General features: G+C 42.8%; 1 long non-coding RNA gene across 1 annotated transcript in view; it reads right to left on the bottom strand.

Moving 5' to 3' along the window:
- Window positions 1–6,724: 6,724 nt before the first annotated feature.
- Window positions 6,725–20,555, bottom strand: part of LOC144782912 (uncharacterized) — a 36,465-nt gene continuing 22,634 nt past the window's right edge. Inside the window, exons 3-5 of the long non-coding RNA XR_013601310.1 lie at window positions 9,773–9,856; window positions 9,032–9,103; window positions 6,725–7,305 (exon numbers count right to left, since the gene is read on the bottom strand). This is a non-coding gene — a long non-coding RNA (uncharacterized LOC144782912). The remainder of the gene's footprint in view (window positions 7,306–9,031; window positions 9,104–9,772; window positions 9,857–20,555) is intronic.

Raw genomic sequence — 20,555 nt, 5'->3', positions numbered from 1 at the left:
CCCTCACAATTCTGAATTTACCAATTCCATTGTAAAGGCAGTGGAAAGTCCAGATTTAGTTGCAGGAGTTTTAAACAAAGAAATTACAAACCCAGTGTTAGAAGAATTTGCACCAAAATTAGGCCCATTTGAGGAAAATTGCAAAGTTGTTGTCTGTGACTCAGGCCTAGTAGAAAAACAATTGTTTTGCAAATTAAGCACCACAGATTACTGTACATCAGATAATGTTCATTTTCAGATTCCTGATGAGGATGTACATTTTAAAATGGCTCAACAAGAGACAGCTGTAGCATTATTTTCAGAAAAGAGAGTTGAAAAATTACCTTCTGCTTTTGAAAAAATAATAAACACAGAAATAAGAGAGTTCACAGAGAAGGATGCCAGATTAATAAAATGTGCAGAACATGTCTTCTTAAAATTTGAACCAGATGACATGTATTCAGGAACACAATCAGTTGCAGGAATTTTACCAATAAAAGGATTTTTGATGGAACTGATTGGAAGTTTATGCAACTTTCTGATCACAGGTTTACAGAAAATAAATGAAAAGAACAGAATAGTGCAGGAGATTAAAAGCATATTTTTTCCTTGTTGTCCTGTGGTACCGAATCCAGCCAATACATTTTTTCAAATTCCATGTGCTGAAGAATGGCTTACTTTTATTGATTTTTGCCAAGTTCATGTCACATTGCCATTGCATGAAAATAGTCAGGAGTACTGTCAAAAAGAAGATGAATACCTGGGACACAAAATTGGAAAGGGAGGTAGAAAGGTGTCACCAGAGAAGGTGGAAATAATTTCCAAGAAAAATCCACCTCAAACTCAGAAAGAAGTCAGGAACTTTTTGGGAATGGTTAGCTGCTGTAGAGAGTGGTTACTACACCTTTCCCTAGTGGCTAAGCCTTTACTGAGGCTGACACACAAGGGTGTGTCGGATCCGCTTCCATTGGACAACAATTGCGCAAACGCATTCCTAGAGTTGAAAGAGAAAAAATGTCGCACCCCACCACTAGGAATGAAAGTTTATTTGAAAGAAAATACACCAATTTGCAGTGAGAGAGAGGACTGCGCTCTCTCATTGCCTATTGAAAAAGATGACTGTGTTCAAAGGTCTGTGATGTATTGCCCAATGACCTTTGACCCTATCTTCACAGAAATGTCAGCAAATGAATTGGATTGTGATGAAACTGAATATGAGTGTCTAAATATCATGAAAATATGCATAAAGCCAAATTCAGACTTTAAGGATGAACGTCTGAGTCAGCCAAACAATGTCCATTTTGTAGATGGCCCATGTTTGAAAGGTGACACATTAAAAGCAGCACATGCTGTGCTCCTTATACATTATGTTGTCAAAGCTTCATGGCTTTTAGTAATTACCCCAGCCCATAATTCGAAATTGATTGCCCTTACCATAACATGCAGTATATCTGCTCAAATGAGAGTCACTGCTGTCATGGGAGAGAGAAATGTTAATTCAGTTGCACAAATTTGTGTTCTGTTAGCATATACATTCAATGAAATCTTAACAGTTGAATTAAAAGAGGCTCAAGAAAATGTTTTTGAAGCAGCACATCAGGGGTGTATCAGAACTGTTTTTGAGAAAAGTGACAACTGCATAGTGGCAAAAGTGTTATTGCAAAGACTGATGCCCAGGTATAGATTGCCAGTTTCTCTGAAATCAGATCATAATGGGCTCTCAAAGATAATGAATGCAGAACAACAGATTGGACAAAGAGTGGATTGTAGCTATCTGCCTGAAGTGTCAAGCATAATAAAGCAACACAATGGCATTACAGAGTTACCGTTTGCAAAAGACTGTGTTTCAGCAACACTAAAGTGGCTTGAAAATACATATGCAAATGCACTTGTGGAAAACACTGATGAGAACACTAGCCATTGCTGTGTAGGTCTGGTTGATGTACAGTTTGCAGTTTCTCACCAGATTGCAGCTGCTACACAAGATCTGCATAATGGATGGTGCAACGGATTTGATCTGAGAGATGCTGTGGTGAAACATCGGAATCTGATCAAAGTGAAAATAAGAGTGAAAGGCCTTGGTTGAAAAAGTGCAAAAGGATTGATGGTGCTCTGTCAGAGTTTCTCAGCACCTAAGTAGTCTAATTTGCATGGAAAAAGTACAGAAAGCCACACTGTATGAGCCATTCTGATGGCAAGCTGAAGATAAAGAGCAAAGAAATGCCAAGACTGTCCTGTTTAATTTTCCTTTTTTATTATTTTAGTTACTTATTTTAAAGAAGACTAACTGTTCCAAGAAGCTACTTACAGAACTCTGCACTAAAACATTTGAGCTTGGCTATATATGATCTGATTACAGGTAAGACTTGTGTTTGCCTTAGAAATAGAAGTAAAATTGGTATATGCTCAGCTTTTGCAATTAAAAAAAAAAATGTCACTTTTGAAATTAAATATGTGTGATGAATTATAAATCATTTTATTATGATTTGAATCATCAGAAGGGTGCATTGATGGAGCAGATATCATCTGTAGTCAGGCATTGTTTTATTTTTGTGCTACAGACAGAATGCATTTAAATTGCCACGCACATTTTGGTGCAAGTTAAAAACATGGCACATGAAAAACATGAAAGTGAGGCCTATTCAGTCTGAAATGCTTTTGCTGACTTAACATGTGTTTTTGCAATGTAGAGAAAAGTGGCCTTTTTAGCTTTGAAGATTAATAGAATATGTTTCTCTCTTTCCCAGCTCATCCCATATAATCTACATTCACTATTTCTGTCTTAATAGACTTTGACTTGTTGCATATTTTGATAAATATTTTCAGTTAAATAACACCTCTTTTTATAATGTGTGTGAATTAACAAATGCACCAAACACTACACAGGGGACTAAATGCTTTTTGCATGAAAAGCTATCTAAAACACTAATGCATGTTGCTGTGTGCGCTGTATTAACTGTGTGTGTGCTTTTAAATTTTACACTAAATGCATGAAAATGCTATGTTGCACATTTATTTTGCATCTTGTCATAAATAATAGAAAAGCTGCTTGAAACTAATAGCTTGGCTAGGTAAACATTTATAAGGGGTATTAGTATGGAGTTGGGAAACATAATGGGCTGATTTACATGAAATTAATATTATCTTTGTGTTTGTTTTATTTTTGGGGCCTACACAAAACATGGCTGCCTGTGAATCCATCAAGGCTATGGCTTGCAATTTAATGAGAAGGGAGCATGCGCAGACTGTGGCAGCTTTCCTCATGACAAGAAGTGAAGGACATCTTGAACTGTAGATTCTTGTGACTGTGCCAATGTACCAGTTAGTTAAAAGTATCCATCTGACTGCGCTGAGAAGGGAAGGAAGAGAATTAGAATGAAACATTTTTCTTAGTAAATGATGCAAATGTTTATAAATGTAGTTATTCATGTATGCTTCTTTTGTTAAAACTGGTAAAGTCAGGATTTTAGAATGAGTCAGGGTTTTGAGAACTCATGCCATCATGACTGACCAATCACGTACAGGTTTTCCTGAAAGATGCTACATCTTTGTGTAGTCTGCCAATAATTAGAGTATAAAATAATGTCCTCTCTGGATGGTGGCTGGCTTTCTCAGCTCAGATGGCTTCTAGGCTCATTAGGGGGGTGTGTGAGCTCTTGAGAGAAGGAACAGATTAGGCCAGACATCCTATGGGTTAGGTACGAGATCGTCACGGGTGCAGCCTTGGGCGTCCGAGGAGAGTCAGGGGGAGGTTTCTTGCTTCCACGTCATATTTTGGCACTGCAGGCCACATTCCTTTGAGGTCTGGTGAAGGGCGGGCTGTCTCCCTCCTTTTTGCTCTTTAGACACAGAGATGCACAGAGCAGCAACAGATAGAAAGGCTCTTTAGATTTAGATGCTAAACTTTAAGTTTATGCTTTGACTAATTAATTAGGTCTGAAAAGATTTATTTGACTTATGCATTTATTTCTCTTAATGGGAGATTTTTGCCAACTATTTAATTATTGATTAGCTTTGCAAGACTATTTTTCTTAGAAACTCTTTAAGAATTTTGACTGATATTTTACGCCACATTTGCTTTTCTAATTGTGATGCTTATATGCAGACTGTAATATGTTCTGTATTAATGCTATTTTTCCTGGTTTCCAAATTCTGTAACCTGATTGACATTTTACTAATGAATAAAGGGTCAGAGAAAAACTTAACTTTTGACTAGAAAATAAAACCCTTTAAATACTCAACAACTCTCTTTATTGGCTTAAATAATAATTGCATTTTTTGACTGTTCATGATTATTTAAATCTCCTGAAGGTAATACATGGTGTGAAGGGCCCAACACCTTTTGAGCGGTAAATTAGAGGTAGCATGAAGGTTTTATATTGAGAAACTACCAGAAGAAATTACCGCTCCATCAGTAACTCTCCTTGATATCACTTAATATGCTCTGAATATGTTAAGAGAAGCTCTTTGCATTGGTAATGATGATTATGGGCAGGTATAATAGCAAGTAATTTTTTTTCATCATGTGTTATCATCGGCTGCAGCTACAGCTACCCATTAATAATAGATTTAACGAGTAAACATGTCCCTGGAATGAATGTGACTTCTTCTTCTGTCAGTAGGAACTCTATTCCCTGCCAATTAGGCTGTAACCACAGGATGCACTTTCTGGGGAATATTTACTTCATCAGTCACGATTTAGTAAGATTGAGGTTTCTTTTGTATCTGTTACACTTAACAAGCCCTGATGGATAAGGGTGACAAATGCAAAAACAACAGTTGATGGAGAGAATGCAGAACAATGTCATACATTCATCCCAGTACAGAGATCTGGGCCTAAATCGATCGTTTTTTTGCTCACCATGCCATTCCAGTTCAGACATGGCCATATGCAAATCAGTCTTGACCCTGTGCCCCATGGGAACAGTCCAGCTCAAACTGCCAAGCCAGGTCCTCCCTGGACTGGAAAGAAGCATCCTAGGAACGGTTTCGGGCTTTCAGCCCTCATCAGCCAGGATAGCTTGATTCCAGTGGCATGGAGAGCACGGGACTCACGTCTGAGCATACCCGTTTCACGCGAGGGTGACAAATGCAAAAGCAACGGTTGATGGACAGAATGCAGAACAATGTCATACATTCACCCCAGTACAGAGATCAGGGCCTAAATCCATCGTTTTTTTTTCACCATGCCATTCCAGTTTGAACCCAGCCATATGCAAATCAGTCTTGACCCTGTGCCCCATGGGAACAGTCCTGCTCGAACTGCCAAGCCAGGTCCTCCCTGGACTGGAAACAAGCATCCTAGGACCGGTTTCGGACTGTCAGTTACTAGAATCAAGCTATCATCCTTAGGCCTTAAAGACTTGTACCCCAAAAGGCACAGTTGGTATGGGACTTTAGTGAGGCACTATCCCCAATAATATGAGCTTTCATACCTCAAGTAAAGATGAAGTAACACGGTGCATCGCAAGGAAAGAAATCCGTTCTAGAGAGTGCTGAATTAAGCCTGCCATGAAAAGCACCAAACCCTCATCCTGCTCATTTGATTCCATCCCTCCCACTTTTACAAAAGAACAAGCAAATTCTCTCTCCCAAAGGACATTTTGAGACAGACAGCAACTGGGGGTTGTTTACTAATTACCTTGTCTCTGACCAATGCCAGAGAAGCCATATGACCCTCAGTTGCATCTCTACCTTCTTCTTAGAATGAGTCAAGAGTAGAAAAAGTCATTTGAGGTAAATTTTTAAAACAATTGTCCCAAGAAAGATGTATGTGCCCATTACCCTGCTCAAGGATACTGCATAAAAATTCAAAGAGTGAGATTATTTTCGTCCCTTGAAACACCCCTAATTGTGATAAGGGTTGAAAATAGTTGAAGACCATTAATAAATGTAATCAACATTGATTGTTTTTATGGTAATTTGTGTAAATCTGATTTCCTACGTTCTTGATGGCTTTTTAATTGCTGGCATAAGCGTTTACATAAACAAAGGACACATTAGTAGGCCTGGGCGTAGTTTACGAAGTCATAAAAAAACTCCACTGTGCTCCGCTGAGCTCCGCATGCGGCGGAGTGAGTTGAGTCACGCTACAGATGTTTCGTACTGGGATTATTACAGCACACATGGCACCACCTGCAGCACAAGAGGGTACAGCTTCCTTTTGCCCCTTGAGCTGATGTTCTACTTGAGTGGCAGATTTCTCAACGCAAGTGGCAGGCTTCTCAATGTGAGCGGTAATCACCTGCTGTGACCGCCCGTGTTGAGAAATCTCCCCAGGAGATAGTCTAGCAGTGGATTTTCCTAGCTTGCTCTTGCCAAATTAGAGTGGCAACCCATCCGAGAGGAAAACCTCAGTTCCATGCTACTACCCAGAGTTTTTTCGAAACTCTGCACTCTGTGCGGAGAGCAGAGTGGGGAAAACTCTGCAAACTCCGCGAGTGGAGCAGTTTACCCCCCAGGCTAATGAAAGGAATTCTTTATTTCATATTGCTTCCCCTGCACAGGACTGACCCAAGTAAATTAATAGACAAAGATCAGTGGGTCCCTGTGTTTCAAACTTTTGAATGTGATTGAAGAAACATGTTTAATCCAAATCTTAAATTCTGCATAGAAAAACCTTGCTGAGAGTGATTTTTCATGAGTGACGAATGGTGATGCAATGGGCCCTACACCTACTTAGTTTTGAAACTCGATCTTGAAGGATTACTGTGTAGCCAAGAATAAATAAGAGTTCTCATTAAAGGCAAGAGTGATTTATTAAAAAAAATATATATATTTACTGCAAAGGGCCCTAAAAATAGATTACATACAACAAATGTACAATGTTTATATTCAGTGGGTCTGGCAAACAACATTCGCAAAACAAATATTTTAAAGAGTCCGATCCACATTACAAATAGTAGGCAATTTAAAATTCGTCATGGCTGTACAATAACTATTTACAACTGCTTAATATTGCTCAGGTTGTGATGAACCAACGTGTCAAGACTGATATCAGTTAATTAGTTGGTGTAGGAGCCCCAGACTGGAGGAAGCAAAACTTTGTTGTCATTCAAGGTGATCCTCAACCGTACTCCTGAGATAGGGTCATCATCCTTCACCAAATCACAAAAGTCGAATCTTCGTGTTTCTCTATGGCTGGTGAAGCTTTACTGTTCAATGATTTCTAATGGTTCTCTGCATGTCCTCTGGTGGGATATGGTGTTTCAGCTCTGAGTGCTTATCAGACAGGGAGATGGTGAGGGATCCTCAATAAATGCTATCGGTGATATCAGCCACAGTGGTCCGAATCAAAGGCCAAAGAGATGGGACTTAGGCTGGTACCTGGAAGTTGAAAGGTACATGGTCAGATAGGTCAAGTAGGCAATTGTCCATCCTTACAGTGCAGCAAGCAATTGAGGCACCATGAGCTCTTAAGATATATTTTGGCTTGTTTCCAACTTTGGCTTGCAAAGAATTTGAATACATTTAACCAAGGTGAAGGGGATTCATCACTGAAAAGATTGTGCCTCTTCAAATATGACAAGAGGTAAGTTAGTTCATAAAAATGTTTTGCCTTCAAATATTGTACTCCCGCAGCTGATACTTGCTCTATTCAGTGTCACACCCTCTACTACACAGGAGCTACACTACAGAATTGAAGACTCTGTGAAGTCCCTAAACAGGCAGTAGGTGTTTTGTAATCAGATGGATTATTTTTAACAATGTGATCCCGACCTGATAAATGCCAGTCTTAGACTCAAGGGGGCAGATACCCATGCTTACTCATAGCCCCCTCTTGCATCTGAACTAGATTTTATGACAAATGTCGAATAAAGCTTTAAAAAAAAAAAAATGAACTAGATTTTCAGAAATATTATGCTCTTCTTTTGAAATCACAAAGCATCCATACTGGGATTACAGCCAAGTTCTTGGTGGCTGTATTTTCAGATGATACATCTATGAATTCATGAAAACAAAAAGGGCCTGATTCACAAAAGTAAAGGTCCACTGTATTTCTCTTCTAAAAGGTTTTGCACCCAATCTTTCCCAACATAGACGTATTTCTTTGATGGCAACTGCTTTGGACAACCCTACCCCAGAATCACTCCTTCTCCAGCACCAATGGGATGTGATCCCTCAGTCTCTCCATGTCCATTGTTGGTTACATATTTCTCTACATATTTCTCTAGACTTGAAAACCTATGTATTTCGTTCCTTTTCAACACACCCAATTGTAATGTAATTTAAAACATTAATCAAAGGCCTTCTGTCAGAAGTGCTTCTGGAATTATGAGACTATGAAGGGCCAATTGTACTCTTGAACGTCTGGTACAAGAATATTGTGGCACACTAATGCCATGGACAAAATATCGAGGGACAAAATATTGAATGGTAAATGCAAAGAGGGGCAGATATATTTACCATTCTTAACTCCACATAAATGAAGACATATGTATATATATTTTTGGTACACATATGTGGAATTAGGTACAGAAAATCTGTTCATATTTACCTTTTAATATTTTGGCTCGCTTTTTTGTCAGTTATATTAGTGTCCGACAATATCAATGTTCAGGAGGCACATTTGGAAGGTTATATTATGGGACACAGTGACAATTATGCAGCATAATTTATTACATTCTGTGAGAATACTATTCTGCTATTTTATCACACATTAATGCTGTTCTCCCAAAAAGCTTTGCCTCTCGTATCCCAGTATAGCACGTGGGTGAGGTAATCTAGTGAGTAGTTAATGTTTGCCGTGGCGCAGCACCATGTGTTATTTTTTATTATTCTAAACTATCAATACATTTATTTGTGGAAATCTGTAATCTATGTAGCATAGAGTGGATTATTTGGTAAGTACAGCAAACCCAAAATTGTTTGGAAGAAGTGCCTGGCTACCCTCATGGGTGACAAGCAGCACTGTACAAATCCACCTTGCATTTACATTATATTCCAGTGACCGCATCAATTAGTGATGGTTTATTGTGTGATCCTTTTAATCTGATAGTACTCACACTCTCACTGACATTGACAGAAAAAAACAAAAGCATCAAAATCTTACCTCACCCTACTTAGAAAGTATGTAGTCGCACAACTTGAGAGTGTTTTTCATACTTTTGATCATGTCCTCGAGCTGGTAGATAGAGAGAATGGAAACAAGAAGGATATTTAGATGTGACAACATGCATAACAGATGACTTATTTTTCTAAAAAATGGTAAACTGTGGGCATTGCCAGTAACTAGTTTATCCAAGGGAATAGGAGATTGTGTTCTCTGTTGCTCATTACCAATGCAGCTGAATCCTTTGCCTAGTTTAGAAGTGAGGATAGAAAAAGCTAAATTTGCTCCTAGGGTGAAAGGGAATTTTCGATCCCATAGTTCCTTGCTCGTCCACAAATACGATCAACCCCTGTGTGCTTTGTTCTCTTCTCTCACAGAAGAGGTTAGTCTTGGAGTCAGAAGGGTGATTGTTTTACCTAATTCCTGTTTCGAGCAAGAGATAGCTTCCACCTCTATCCATTTACACTGTGCACTGAAACCAGCGTTGAAGTTCCGAAATCGCTTCTAGCTCTCTAAGGGTACCACTGGATGAGAGACCGAGTGAGTTACTACACCATTCACTCCTTGGTAATATTGTAATGAATTCCTTTTGTTTCTGAGAATGGAGTACAGTTTCCATGGGCAGTTATTCCCCTGGTATCTTGTGTATTTACTTTATTTTGTGTGGATAGAATGGAAGCGACAAAGTTTCAGAGAGAGGGCACATGAACTTGCTGGTATAGAACTTTAAAGAAGACTCACATATTTCTCAGCTGCAATGGTGGGCATGTCGAAGGCATCCCTGTGTTCCGGTGGTGTTACTTCTTCAAGCAGAATAGATGGATCCTGAAAATATAATTAAAATATCAGCATTACCAAGACCGTTGTCAACACATCTAGACTCTCATGAGTCTCACAGAGACAGAAGTCAGAAAAGGCTGCACACCTCAAGAAACTAAAAAAACTAAGAAAAACATTTGTACAAGAGATAACATACTATGTTCGATTCCTATTGGGTATTTCACGGCCTTAGCACCTTGTGTTCATCCCCTTTAAAAGCAGATCCATTACTTTTGCGAGTAATGGATCAAAGATGCAGAAACAGTGAATAATGGTAAGCTGACAGTGTACAAGTGTGCTGCTACCAGAAGTGATTATTCTGCTCTTGACCCAAGAAATTGTGTATGTCTCTTTCTAAACAATACAGTATCTACGTTATCTGATGAATACCATCCTGGCTCCCAAAGTTCTCGCCTACTATTGACAAATCACTCACCTCAACTACATTGTAAAGAGCATCAAGAAAGAAATTACTGGGAGGAGTTGCCCAGTAGTGTAAGATGGAGGCTACATTTTACGCGAGCTCCGTGCCAGTTCCGAGAATCCTGCTGAATCCGACCCCTAGGCTACCTTTTTCAGCCGTAAGTACCGGTGCGGTGGCCCATATACTAACCACCTTTCGTCCACCGGAGCCCATCCAGGGAGCCCGGGATGAGAGACAATTTTGGCGATCGACAGCCTGGTTGTTCGTACGACCTGCCTGGAGACGTGTCTGCTGGTGACAAACATCACCTGAAGCTGTGAAATCACAATGGTGAACCTCCCTGTGCATTGACTCCTGGGTCGTGCAAGGGAGAGAAGACAGCCAAGTGGCCGGGGTGTGGCACGAAGCAGCTTTCACTTCCAAGAGGTGGCTGGAAACAGCAGAACAGGTACCTTAGAGTGGAGGAGCCGGACTGGGCGCCACACGTGGCCAGGGCTGCAACTGCAGACTGGGCGTGCCGACTATGGAGCAACCTTTTCTCTGATGGAAACATCCATGTTGTGGCCCTTACTCTTGTACCCTTTGTCCTACCCAAGCCCATGCAGGTAGCCAGGGATAAGAGAAAAGCATTAGGCAAACAACGACATGTTGGAAGACTGGACTGCTGCCAACGTACCCATCCTGGAGCTGCAATCCCACAGCGGCGATCCATCTTTACCTCCGTATTGACTCTTGGGGCACAAAGGAAACAGCATACACCAGAAGTTACACCTACAGTCTCAATCATGTGTTAGAAAGATGTACTTTCAGTAAGGCCCTTTCTCTCTCAAACCTAACTCCCGTGTTATTTAGTCATTAAGGGGGGGAGACATCCCTTAAGGATTAGAACCCTCACTCACCCGAAGGTGACATGCTTCATCATATGGGTCCTCCTTACCAGTGGGGAAAACCTAGTCGCCACTGGACTACTTCGATGTTTAAGGAAGGAGCTTAGAGATGTTTTGGTTTTATAAGGATGGATGCTAATCCCATATGTGAGAATGATGAGTGTAGTGAGGTTTGCAGCGCTGTGTGAGAAAAATAAAGAAATGAATTAAAACTGTCTAGATAGAATTCACTAGTATACGTTTTATTGATGTGTTCTACCTGACAGGATTAAAATGAAACAGCACAGTGGTATGGATATGAAACCACTGTCACATTATGGTCGACATGTTTCAGCCTAATGATCAAACCATTGTATTAGCGGCTTTCTTCAGGACCAGATCAAAATAGTGATATTGCTGCTGCACAAGTGAAAATAATAATATATATACAACACCAGTATTCCTGCTTATCCTTTTTGTCAGGTAATACCCAAGGTATCTATAGATAAAAGACAAAAAGGGGAGGGCAGAACAAGGGGAGGGGGCGAGAGAGACAGACAATGGCACTGATAGTGAATCACATGATAACTCAGGCATTGTGCTTTGTCACAATATCAAAAGTCTATTTGTGCTATTTGTTAGTCACAATCATTATGGACTTACCCTCAGTTGTAGGATAGCCCTGCCTCCCCTCAACCTGACAGGCTGCTCAGGGAGGAGGCCCCGCTCTGGGGGAGGAAAAAATAAATGTGGACGGTGTTAGATTTCTATAAACCGTCTCCACAATATCCTTATTTCTTTGTAAATCAAAAGGGGGTCACAGGATCCATCTAGGTCAGAAAAGTCATGAGGTCCATACACCAGCCACCATTAGTGTCTCTTTTGTAAGTCAAGAGATTAATCAAGGCCAGAGCATCAAAGTGTGCGACACTCTATGGGGAGAATGATTCTCAATAGGTACATAAACCAAAGCTTAGGCGCTAGTATCACCCGGGATTTACCGGGGCCAAAACATGAAAGTGTGTGCCACTCCATGGAAAGATTAAGTCTACATACACACAAAAGCAGATGCAAATGTTAGTACCACCCGATAGTCAGTAAATTTCGGATGTCAGCCAAAATAGTGAGTCTGCTAGTACAAGCATCCCGCTTACCTGTCCGTCGGTACCTCGGTTCATGATTGAGCTAGCCCCGGGAGGTACCGAACAGGACGGAAGACGCCCATTTTTACTCATGCGGTATAATTAGATGCCGCTGTGTGGTAAAAGGGGTCCTGACCGCAGTAGTCCTATGATTGCCTGAAGGACTCACTCTGCGCATGTGTCAAGTTGGTAACACTATTTCTTTGCGCATGCGCATTTCAATCAAATAGTTACGATGTAATCCTAATAAATTTAAAAATGGTTTGAGAAGGTATATAGTATTGTAACTCATACCCTCATCTCTTTAAAGGCTCGAATTAACGGCCGATAGACTGGGAGCACTTCTTAATCTGCAGAGAGGTCTTACCAATATTTCATAGCCCCATGTGCGCATGCGCCGTAAGTTATTATCAGGCGCATGCGTGTGGAGAGGTGCACTACCACTAAACCCGTCTGAGCTGTGCACAGGTTCCGCCCGCAATAAGCAATCCTACGGGGACCTGGGATCTCAAAAGGTCTGTACATCGGTAATAGAATCTCACGAGTAGCTGTTTACTCAGAAGATATAACAAGGCATAATGTCTTAAAAAGAGGGGGGATGTCTCGCTCCTCTCATGAATAAAGTTCAACTAAATACACCACTCTGGATACCTTCTGTCATAAAAGTATTCAGGGAACTGCGGGATTATGTAGAGGATATTGCAACTGATGTTAAAACTCATATGAGCTATTTAGTCATTCTAACACTATATATTGAGGAGGTACTCTATTGACCCTTGATGTAGTTTGTATCCAGACAATGGCTCGACAGTGAAGCCAAGGGGATCTCATCATTTAGGCCTATTCTGTCCGTTTTTAGTTTATAAACCCACTGTTGTTCCTTGCGGAACAAGAACTTCGATGGATCCGACAGGTGTGCTGAAATCTATGGCTGTTCCAGCACCACCCAGCGTAGATCTGTATCCACGTGGCCCTTGTCTAGGAAATGATTGGTCATTTTCGTGGAACGTTTACCACATCTAATAGTACTGTTATGCTCTTGTATAGTTGTTTTTATCCTTCTTTTGGTCATCCCCACGTAGCGGAGCATACACGGGCACCATATTAGATAGATTAGTTGCTCGCTATTACAATTCGTGTGTTTGTTGATTTTCCATGGTCGTGTCGTTCCAATGTCAATCTCGAAAGTTTTTTCTGTCTGAGCACAGACTGTGCAAGTCCCACAAGGGAAGTGTCCCACCACAGGGGGAAGGTTCCATAATGTTGCCTGTGGTCTGATCTGTCTCATTGATTGTGGTCGTGTATGGACTAATGTGTCCTTTAAGTTGGCACTCCGTTTATATGCGAACAAAGGACGGGGAAGTCTACTGTCTGTCGAATTCAGAAACTGCCAATGTTTATTAATGCTTTTCTTAACTGAATTCGAAAAACTGGAAAACGTATTACCTTTTCAGAGTTACCATCCTCGAGCTCTTCGAGAGAACTTACCTTTTAGTCAGTTTCTACGTATAAGACGAAACTGCACAGAGCTGGAACAGTACGAGGAACATGCTAAAGCCTTGTCACAAGATCTACTTGTGAAGAAATACCCCGGTCATCTAATACGGAAATCGAAAAAAAGAGCAGCCAACAACAATAGAGAAGCTCTTTTGGAGAAGACAAACAAAACAGATACAAACCAGAGACTGACATTCGTGAATACTTTTTCCAGTTTTTCGAATTCAGTTAAGAAAAGCATTAATAAACATTGGCAGTTTCTGAATTCGACAGACAGGCAACATTATGGAACCTTCCCCCTGTGGTGGGACACTTCCCTTGTGGGACTTGCACAGTCTGTGCTCAGACAGAAAAAACATTCGAGATTGACATTGGAACGACACAACCATGGAAAATCAACAAACACACGAATTGTAATAGCGAGCGACTAATCTATCTAATATGGTGCCCGTGTATGCTCCGCTACGTGGGGGAGACCAAAAGAAAGATAAAAACTCGTATACAAGAGCAAAAGAGTACTATTAGATGTGGTAAACGTTCCACAAAAATGACCAATCATTTCCTAGACAAGCAATCACAGGACTACTGCGGTCAGGACCCCTTTTACCACACAGCGGCATCTAATTATACCACATGAGTATAAATGGGTGTCTTCGGTCCTGTTCGGTACCTCCCTGGGCTAGCTCTATCGAGAACCGAGGTACCGACGGACAGGTAAGCGGGATGCTTGTACTAGCAGACTCACTATTTTGGCTGACATCCGAAATTTACAGACTATCGGGTGGTACTAACATTTGCATCTGCTTTTGTGTGTATGTAGACTTAATCTCTCCATGGAGTGGCACACACTTTCATGTTTTGGCCCCGGTCAATCCCGGGTGATACTAGCGCCTAAGCTTTGGTTTATGTACCTATTGAGAATCATTCTCCCCATAGAGTGTCGCACACTTTGATGCTCTGGCTTGATTAATCTCTTGACTTACAAAAGAGACACTAATGGTGGCTGGTGTATGGATCTCATTACTTTTCTGACCTAGATGGATCCTGTGACCCCCTTTTGATTTACAAAGAAATAAGGATATTGTGGAGACGGTTTATAGAAATCTAACACCGTCCACATTTATTTTTTCCTCCCGCAGAGCGGGGCCTCCTCCCTGAGCAGCCTGTCAGGTTGAGGTGAGGCAGGGCTATCCTACAACTGAGGGTAAGTCCATAATGATTGTGACTAACAAATAGCACAAATAGACTTTTGATATTGTGACAAAGCACAATGCCTGAGTTATCATGTGATTCACTATCAGTGCCCTTGTCTGTCTCTCTCTCCCCCCCCCTTGTTCTGCCCTCCCCTTTTTTGTCTTTTATCTATAGATACCTTGGGTATTACCTGACAAAAAGGATAAGCAGGAATACTGGTGTTGTATATATATTATTATTTTCACTTGTGCAGCAGCAATATCACTATTCTGATCTGGTCCTGAAGAAAGCCGCTGATACAATGGTTTGATCATTAGGCTGAAACATGTCGACCATAATGTGACAGTGGTTTTATATCCATACCACTGTGCTGTTTCATTTCAATCCTGTCAGGTAGAACACATCAATAAAACGTATACTAGTGAATTCTATCTAGACAGTTTTAATTCACTTCTTTATTTTTCTCACACAGCGCTGCAAACCTCACTACACTCATCATTCTCACATATGGGATTAGCATCCATCCTTATAAAACCAAAACATCTCTAAGCTCCTTCCTTAAACATCGAAGTAGCAGCTTCCAGTGGCAACTAGGTTTTCCCCACTGGTAAGGAGGACCCATATGATGAAGCATGTCACCTTCGGGTGAGTGAGGGTTCTAATCCTTAAGGGATGTCTCCCCCCCTTAATGACTAAATAACACGGGAGTTAGGTTTGAGAGAGAAAGAGCCTTACTGAAAGTACATCTTTCTAACACATGATTGAGACTGTAGATGTAACTTCTGGTATATGCAGTTACTAATGAGGGAACACGCACCCACTGGTCTTTAAACGTTCCCAGTTGACCCCCAATCTACGGTAGTTATATTGCACAAAGGAAACAGCCACATGGGAGGGGAGTGGTAGGGACCGCTTTTCATGTTTAGGCAGCCACATCGGATTGTGACAGCCAAATTTGTGGGCCAGAGTAGAGGAGATTGGATAGGCAGCATGAGCATTCAGCACTAAGATTACAGCCCAGGTGGGCCGGGACCCACACAAGATGTCTCGCCCCAAAGGTAGGAGACTGGGTAGATGGCTTCATTCTCAGGAGGTGATCCCCCTCTGGAAGGCCAGAAGTCCTGGGAGACTGCTACAGCCAATGGGGGGGCAGTGACGGTCACACAAGCCCAGCCTTACTCCTCACCTGATCACCGTGGCGTCTCAGGAGAACATCTGGACAGAGGAGGGGAGAGAGAGTGCCCCAGCACTGGGCCAGTAAGACATGGCCTCACAGAAACAAGCGAGGGCAGATGTCCCTTGCATTGTGTGTAAGGAGGACCCTCCCAGCTGGTAGACCTGCCAGATGGCGTGGGGGACCAGCACCCAGAGAAATTCACAGAATAGTTCAGAACCAGGGTCCCGGATTGTGAGCTATCCCCCTACTTCGTTCTGGAAAGAGCACACAGAGCGCTGGCCCCATGCCCTCTGCCAGTGATACATCCTAGAGCCAGTATCATTAGGGTACTGAAATTTTTAGGCAGAGACTCTATCCCACGGCAGGCACGCCAACATCCAGATGTCCTTTGCACCGACTCCAAGTTTATGCCCTTCCCCAATTACACAGTTAAGTGCAGCTCCTTCGTAAATGTTTCTTAGAGGTTAAGTGGAAAGTCAGGGCTATGTACATTGAATGTGGTGATGTACCCTGCCAAACTAAAAGTTATGTATCAGTAGGGAACCATTTTTATTTTAAAGCCCGGAAGAGACCTGGATCTGAGCGTCGGGGATGGAATAACTGCCCATATCAACAAAGGAGACAATGACATCTCGGGAGACTGAACGGGGTCAACCATCCCACTCTAGGCTGAAATGCAGCAAACTGATAGGAGCCCAAATGTGGTTATAACAGGAGGATAAACATAGGGCATCCTCCTCATAGAGCTCTGGTGAGTACCAGGGAGGGGACCCTGCTAGTGGATGATGAGATATTATTCATCAATAACAACAATTGATGGACAGAATGCAGAACAATGTCATACATTCACCCCAGTACAGAGATTTGGGCCTAAATCCATCGTTTTTTTGCACTCCAAACCACCCCAGTTCAGACATGGCCATATACAAATCAGCCTTGACCCTGTGCCTCATGGGAATAGTCCAGCCCGAACTGCAAAGCCACGTCTTTCCTGGACCGGAATCAAGCATCCTAGGACCGGTTTCTGGCTATCAGCCGTCTTCAGCCAGGATAGCTTGACTCCAGTGGTGTGGAGAGCATGGGACTCACGTCTGAGCATACCCATCCCACTCGGGGTGACAAATGCAAAAACAACAATTGATGGACAGAATGCAGAACAATGCCATACATTCACCCCAGTACAGAGATCTGGGCCTAAATCCATCGTTTTTTTGCACTCCAAACCACCCCAGTTCAGACATGGCCATTTACAAATCAGCCTTGACCCTGTGCCTCATGGGAACAGTCCAGCCCGAACTGCAAAGCCACGTCTTTCCTGGACCGGAATCAAGCATCCTAGGATCGGTTTCTGGCTATCAGCCATCTTCAGCCAGGATAGCTTGACTCAAGTGGTGTGGAGAGCATGGGACTCACGTCTGAGCATACCCATCCCACTTGGGGTGACAAATGCAAAAACAACAATTGATGGACAGAATGCAGAACAATGTCATACATTCACCCCAGTACAGAGATCTGGGCCTAAATCCATCGTTTTTTTGCACTCCAAACCACCCCAGTTCAGACATGGCCATATGCAAATCAGCCTTGACCCTGTGCCTCATGGGAACAGTCCAGCCCGAACTGCAAAGCCACGTCTTTCCTGGACCGGAATCAAGCATCCTAGGACCGGTTTCTGAGTATCAGCCGTCTTAAGCCAGGATAGCTTGACTCCAGTGGTGTGGAGAGCATGGGACTCACGTCTGAGCATACCCATCCCAATCGGGGTGACAAATGTAAAAAAAAACAATTGATGGACAGAATGCAGAACAATGTCATACCTTCACCCCAGTACAGAGATCTGGGCCTAAATCCATCGTTTTTATGCACTCCAAACCACCCCAGTTCAGACATGGCCATAAACAAATCAGCCTTGACCCTGTGCCACATGGGAACAGTCCAGCCCGAACTGCAAAGCCATGTCTTTCCTGGACCGGAATCAAGCATCCTAGGACCGGTTTCTGGCTATCAGCCATCTTCAGCCAGGATAGCTTGACTCCAGTGATGTGGAGAGCATGGGACTCACGTCTGAGCATACCCATCCCACTCGGGGTAACAAATGCAAAAACAACAATTGATGGACAGAATGCAGAACAATGTCATACATTCACCCCAGTACAGAGATCTGGGCCTAAATCCATCGTTTTTATGCACTCCAAACCACCCCAGTTCAGACATGGCCATATACAAATCAGCCTTGACCCTGTGCCTCATCGGAACAGTCCAGCCCGAACTGCAAAGCCACGTCTTTACTGGACCAGAATCAAGCATGCTAGGACCGGTCTGGGAAAGACATGGCTTGGTAGTTTGGACTGGACTGTTCCCATGAGGCACAGGGTCAGAGCTGATTTGCATATAGCCAGTTTCTAACCCAGGGTGGTGTGGAGTGCAAAAAAACGATGGATTTAGGCCCAGATCCTTGTACTGGGGTGAATGTATGACATTGTTCTACATTCTGTCCATCAACTGTGTTTTTTGCAATTTTCACCCTGAGTGGGCTGGGTATGCTCAGACGTGAGTCCCAGGCTCTCCACACCACTGGTGTTAAGCAATCCAGGCTGATGAAGGCTGATAGCCAGAAACCGGTCCTTGATGCTTGATTCCGGTCGGGGAAAGACATGGCTTGGTAGTTCGGACTGGACTGTTCCCATGAGGCACAGGGTCACAGCTGATTTGCATATAGCCAGTGTCTAACCCAGGGTGGTGTGGAGTGCAAAAAACCGATGGATTTAGGCCCAGATCCTTGTACTGGGGTGAATGTATGAAATTGTTCTACATTCTGTCCATCAACTGTTTTTTTTTGCAATTTTCACCCCGAGTGGGCTGGGTATGCTCAGACGTGAGTCCCAGGCTCTCCACACCACTGGAGTCAAGCTATCCAGGCTGATGAAGGCTGATAGCCAGAAACCGGTCCTTGGATGCTTGATTCCGGTCTGGGAAAGACATGGCTTGGTAGTTCGGACTGGACTGTTCCCATGAGGCACAGGGTCAGAGCTGATTTGCATATAGCCAGTGTCTAACCCAGGGTGATGTGGAGTGCAAAAAAATGATGGATTTAGGCCCAGATCCTTGTACTGGGGTGAATGTATGAAATTGTTCTACATTCTGTCCATCAACGGTGTTTTTTTGCAATTTTCACCCCGAGTGGGCTGGGTATGCTCAGACGAAAGTCCCAGGCTCTCCACACCACTGGAGTCAATCAATCCAGGCTGATGAAGGCTGATAGCCAGAAACCGGTCCTTGGATGCTTGATTCCGGTCTGGGAAAGACATGGCTTGGTAGTTCGGACTGGACTGTTCCCATGAGGCACAGGGTCAGAGCTGATTTGCATATAGCCAGTGTCTAACCCAGGGTGGTGTGCAGTGCAAAAAAACGATGGATTTAGGCCCAGATCCTTGTACTGGGGTGAATGTATGACATTGTTCTACATTCTGTCCATCAACTGTGTTTTTTGCAATTTTCACCCCGAGTGGGCTGGGTATGCTCAGACGTGAGTCCCAGGCTCTCCACACCACTGGAGTCAAGCTATCCAGGCTGATGAAGGCTGATAGCCAGAAACCGGTCCTTGGATGCTTGATTCCGGTCTGGGAAAGACATGGCTTGGTAGTCCGGACTGGACTGTTCCCATGAGGCACGGGGTCAGAGCTGATTTGCATATAGCCAGTGTCTAACCCAGGGTGGGGCGGAGTGCAAAGAAACGATGGATTTAGGCCCAGATCCTTGTACTGGGGTGAATGTATGACATTGTTCTACATTCTGTCCATCAACTGTGTTTTTTGCAAATTTCACCCCGAGTGGGCTGGGTATGCTCAGACGTGAGTCCCAGGCTCTCCACACCACTGGAGTCAAGCTATCCAGGCTGATGAAGGCTGATAAGCAGAAACCGGTCCTTGGATGCTTGATTCCGGTCTGGGAAAGACATGGCTTGGTAGTTCGGACTGGACTGTTCCCATGAGGCACAGGGTCAGAGCTGATTTGCATATAGCCAGTGTCTAACCCAGGGTGTGTGGAATGCAAAAAAACGATGGATTTAGGCCCAGATCCTTGTACTGGGCTGAATGTATGACATTGTTCTACATTCTGTCCATCAACTGTGTTTTTTGAGATATTATTCAGCGGCATAGAGGATGGGTTTAGTCCCCTTCCTTTCTTTCCTCCATGTAGAGCTACAAGTGTTTTCTCATTCACGGAGGGATAAAAGACACATTGTCTCTGGGGAGAGGGGCTGGCCCGAGGCAAACCACTCCCCACAACACAAGGTTATTGTGGTTACTTTATTTTGATTTAGTATTACATTGTATTGTATGTTGTTTCTATTGAGGTTGCTTTTTTAGAGGTGAAAAATTCTTCCACTTAGAGGTGTTGAGTA

Source organism: Lissotriton helveticus, chromosome 9 (assembly GCF_964261635.1).
Source record: "Lissotriton helveticus chromosome 9, aLisHel1.1, whole genome shotgun sequence".
In the NCBI taxonomy this organism is placed as follows: Eukaryota; Metazoa; Chordata; class Amphibia; order Caudata; family Salamandridae; genus Lissotriton; species Lissotriton helveticus.
Note: the sequence above shows the minus strand (reverse complement) of the source record. Positions and strands in the feature narration are given on the sequence as shown.